Here is a 5,251-nt window from a genome sequence, read left to right as displayed (position 1 = left end):
GCTTCATACAATTTTTGGACAGTCAAACAATTTGACGCTCTATAACTTCTTTCACGTGACGAGACTTGGCTTTTTGGCTTTTTTTTTAATTTCGCGCAAAGCTACACGAGGGCTATCTGCGCTAGCCGTCCTTAATTTAACAGTGTAAGACTAGAGGGAAGGCAGATAGTTATCACCACCCACCGCCAACTCTTGGGCTACTCTTTTACCAACGAATAGTTGGATTGATCGTCACATTATAACGCCCCCACGGCTGAAAGGGCGAGCATGTTTGGTGTGACGGGGATTCGAACCTGCGACCCGCAGATTGCGAGTCGAGCGCCCTAACCACCTGGCCATGCAGGGCCCGTGACGAGGCATGTCTCTATACCAAGTACAAATAAATTGTCTGAACAAAGCGTTGATCTGTTTCGAAAAATATTTTACCAAAGCACAACCTTTTATACAAAGCAGGTGTGTATGTGCGTTTTGACGAACAAATGCTCAAAACAACATATACAAACCAGAATAACAAATCGTACTTGTTTGTCCTATCGTACGCTACCTTCTCTGTTAATACACGGGCATTTACTCAATAAATACTCTATGCATGTAGGCAATAGCATCAGTATAAAAACAGTATACATTTAGGCCAAGACTGTAGTTTATAGGGCGTTTCTACATTTTAGCTTGATTAATAGTTTTGACATCGATTAGTTTCATTTTAATGCTACGATGGTAAGGACGTTATAAGCCTTGACCAGTTTTGGTATAATGCATGCTGTGTTGAGTAAAGTAAGGCCATATTTTGGTTATTAAATGCAGTTAAATAGAAGATCTGGTTTCATTATGTGTCAGAAACATCACGTTCCTTGAAATAACGTTGAAACTTTTAGTTTGTAAATTCTGTTCTTTCATTAGTCTGAAGTGTAAAGGGTTTTCGACCATTAGTTAAAATACTTTCAAAACCTTGTGTGAGTCTCATGCCTTTTTTTTTCGTCTTTAAGCAGAACAACCCAAGGTGTTTCTCTGGTCTTACTGAGGGAAGTATCATTGTTTGGGAACAATGACTTCATCGTTTACAAAATTAACATCTGTCGTGAATTAAGAAGAATGGACATTAAACTAGATGTGCTTCCGCAGGATCCCCGAAAGTGTTCTGTTTCTAGAGTAAATAAAACCAAAACTAAGAGTAACAAATATTTTTATTTCTTGCTTTTGAAGTTCATATGCCACGCTGTGTTGTAACCTACAGAGTGTATAATTCTTCTCGTGGTTCATGGCATGCGCACATTTTATTGACGTCACGACCGTACGAACTGCAAGTTAAGCGTCCCTTATGTGATGTAATTTAAGTGTATACTGACAGACAATGCACTTCTGTATAGTGGTGAGAGTAGTTAATACAGGTGACTCCTCCAGGCAGCCATCGGCTCCCTTTCGTGGAAATTATAACACTCTTTCATAAGTCAGTTATGTTTTGTCTTAAGTCATGCTCAATCAGTCCTAAAACGAGTTTAGGCATAGCTTAGCTACATAGCTTGTTCCATAATTAACCTGGATACGTTCAGGATTCAAGTGAACATATTTTCATTCAATGTAAATCTTAACGTAGACTTGTTGAGACTCTGGCATGTTACGGTTTGCATATCATAAGGAACTCTCTTGCTTAAAGATTTAAAAACGTGTCTATATATCCTCTGAAAAAGTTGAGAAAATTTACTTGGAACCTAATAAACCTGGTAGATAATCATTATCTGGTATCCTCACTCAGTGGCGTGCAGAGGTTCTATGATGCCCGGGGCCTTGTACCGGGGAAGACCTTGGGGAAGGGCGGAAAGGGTTCTACTATTCGATTCGACTTTTTGCGTTGGATGCCCTCCCGATATGGATGCCCGGGGCCCGGCACCTTTCGCCCCCCCCCCTGCACTCTACTGTCCTCACTCAACTGCTTTCTTTACTTTTTCTGTCTCCTAGATCTTAATAAAAGATAGTTTTTCATCCAAAGTGGTCTTTCTTGTTTAAAACCTTTAGGGAAAATGTTAGCTTTCCATGACTTCTTACAATTAGTACTGAAATTTCCTTGGTGGTAAAAACTTTGCATGTGACAAATTCAAAATAAAAGTTTCAATCAGTAAACTGATTAGTTACAAATGAATGGAATTCTCACAGTACTTATTAGTCCAACAATAGAGTGATATAAAGTTAATTTTTTAACCTACTCTCCACTCTTCAAGTCATACAAGATTCTGGTGGCATTGACTCTGATTCTATAGGAAACAACACAATACCCAGACAAAGAACTACTCGATGACGGGTGAGAAAATGCTGTAAACCGATATTAGGCGTCTTCGAGCATTATAATTTTAGTAAGATAACAACAGTCTTATATCTGAGAAATATATGTTGTTGCTGTGTCTTCTATGGTTCACATTGATGGGTTTATGACACCAGTGACATCCTACAGAATCCATCTAATCTGTAATTGAGAAAAATTTGTTTTTCTTCATCCTTTGGGACATGTCAAAGGCGATCTCTTCAGTTTTCTGTATATAGTCCCACCACCGGATACTCGCCTGGCCATAATTGATGTCCTACACCCCATGTTGTAAATCAGAACGATGGATTGTGAAGGGATAAATTTCACCTTGCATATAGCCACATGTACGAAAGCAGTTGGTGGTGCGTCTAAGGCAGAGATTCTCAAACCATGGTACGCATACCACTGGTGGTACGTGGAGCTGATGTCGGCGGTACACGACGCAATTAATATAAAAAATAACATTTGTAATAAGCCCTATCTGAGCTTTTCACGCACGTATAAATACTACTCTCCTCACTTATAGACTCACCTTCTACCTGCATGGGCTCGACAGTATTTTCTTTCCTTCAAATTGACAAAAATGATACCAAATATTCTTCAATCTTGACACAAAAAACAGTCGCATCCTTCGCATTAAAGGGTAACTGTTAAAAATATGATTTTTTGTTACTAGTTTTTTATCTTTTTTTTTAAATAAGGCCTGGGTTTGGTAATTTTAAAAAATAAACAAAAAGTGGAACGCGAGCCTGAAACATTTCAGAACCACTGGTGTAAAAAGTTCAATATCGCACACCGAAAGAAAAAGTATGTAGACATCAGAATGACAGTATTTAAAAAATAAATAAGTACAAAATAAAAGTGAGGTTTCAGGTTATTAAGTAGATATAGCTTACACTTGTATAACATGTAAATTAAAGTAAATGGCAAAAATTAATTTTGACATATTTTTGTCTTCAAAGTTAAATATTGAGCCTCAATCTTAAAATCTTACCTGTTCATCTCTTCTTGGAAATCAAAGATGTCGCTCCAAATGCCACCACAGGATATATCTTTATTTAGGATCCTTTTGGTTTGGTTCTTTGTTTGAAGTTAAGCTCAAAGCTACGCAATGGGCTATCTATGCTCTGCCCACTACGGGTATCGAAACCCGGTTTTTAGTATTACCGCTGAGTCACGGGGGGAGCAGGGGGGGTAGAAGTGAAGGTAAAGCAACTATAATTAATTTGGCACAATCAGTCATGAATCTCTTAATTTATCTTACCTCTGATTAAAAATTTCAACATTAGATAAGACCATTTCTGCTGAAAGTGGATGTTTGTTGTGAAGACAGGTACCATATTTCTTTCGTAGGTATTTGTTTCATCAAGTACAGGATGAATATTATGCCCAAGTACTATAATTGCAGATAGAATAGATTAGTTACGCATGCTAATTCTAAGGGTTGCAATGTGTTTGACACAGCTTATATTTCTTTACGTGTCTGCGAGAAAAAAGACTTGCATAAAAACAACTAGATTTATCAACACATCAGAATGAAAATACTTGATTCTTCGGGATGATTGAAAAATAATAGTAAGGAAAATCCATCAGTTCTGGTCAATTATAACCATAGAAGAACATAATGAACTTCAATTGTGGAAAAATATGATGATATGAAAAACTTACCCTTTCTCTGACACCACCTGTTCTTATAGCCTATCAGCTTTCTCGGGGTTTATTATCAAGAGAGAGTAGGAGTAAAAACGTGTCTCTATCTCTAATTTGTCTATTCCACGAGGGCTAATGGGCAATGGCTCCAATTCCTATACAGAAATTATAAATATACATATACAAATTCATAATCACAAGAACATAATAATAATGAGAAAATATGTTTACAAAGCGAAAACACTTTTTGAGGCCTGTCACAGTAGTTAATGATTCTTTATAAAGTTTATTTCTTAGGAAACACCCCGAATTTATATACAGGGACTTGATCTAGATTTTTCTGACCTTTGAAAATTAGTAATATGTTTAATAATGACCATAGGTCACAAAACGATATCTCCTCTTCTTTAGGGTCAAAGCTTGCTACTCTGAATATGTCAGTAATCATGTTTCTTTTAACTTCCAATTGAGCAAAACTCAGCTAAATGTTTATTGGCCAGTATAGAAAAAAACGAATGATATTAAAACAGATAACATCAAATTAGTCTTAAAAATATTTAAACGTTTAATAACTTTTATAATATATAAAAAATAAACGTATACATCGACTTAGGTTCTGTACACTGTATTATAATGTGTGTGAAATTATAGCTAAAGTAGAATCACAATCTAGAAGTTCTTTATGTAAAACTGACCCATAATAAATTCAATACAGTTAACATTGTTTTCATACAATTAACAAAAATGACATTACAAATAAAGAACTACAGTATTTGATTTAATGTACGACTTGTTGCAGATCTTTCACTCGATGGTCTTGGTGCCCCAAATTAACCTATATTCCTTTGTTTTCCAATGCCATTAATTAAGCACAAGGGATATATATCTCCATATTGAAAATTCTAAATCCCCGAACCGAACATGTATTTATGATCCGAGTGTATGAATATTTTGTGTCGGAAAGGGATGTTGCATACCTTTCCGAAAAGCGTTACCTTTTCGGAGACACCAAACTGCAACTTTAGTTTTGTTGTGGTTGTCATGTGACTCGCGGACTTTCGTATTCAAAATCGTTTTAATATAAGTTTTTCAACCTTCTACACGTGTCATCTGACAAAATTCCTGTACATTATTCAGTTGTTCTTTCATTCATCCGATATTTAAAGTATTGGTTTTGCATTTTCATTTCACTGTTTTTACAGGAAAGATTTTTCAACATGCTTACGATAAACGTTTAACACGAAGTATAAGTACGTTCTTGTTGTGTCTGTACTAGTACATCTCTAAAAGGTTAAAATTCAA

The sequence above is a fragment of the Limulus polyphemus genome, unplaced genomic scaffold (assembly GCF_000517525.1).
Source record: "Limulus polyphemus unplaced genomic scaffold, Limulus_polyphemus-2.1.2 Scaffold20, whole genome shotgun sequence".
In the NCBI taxonomy this organism is placed as follows: Eukaryota; Metazoa; Arthropoda; class Merostomata; order Xiphosura; family Limulidae; genus Limulus; species Limulus polyphemus.
This window is presented reverse-complemented; position numbering follows the sequence as displayed.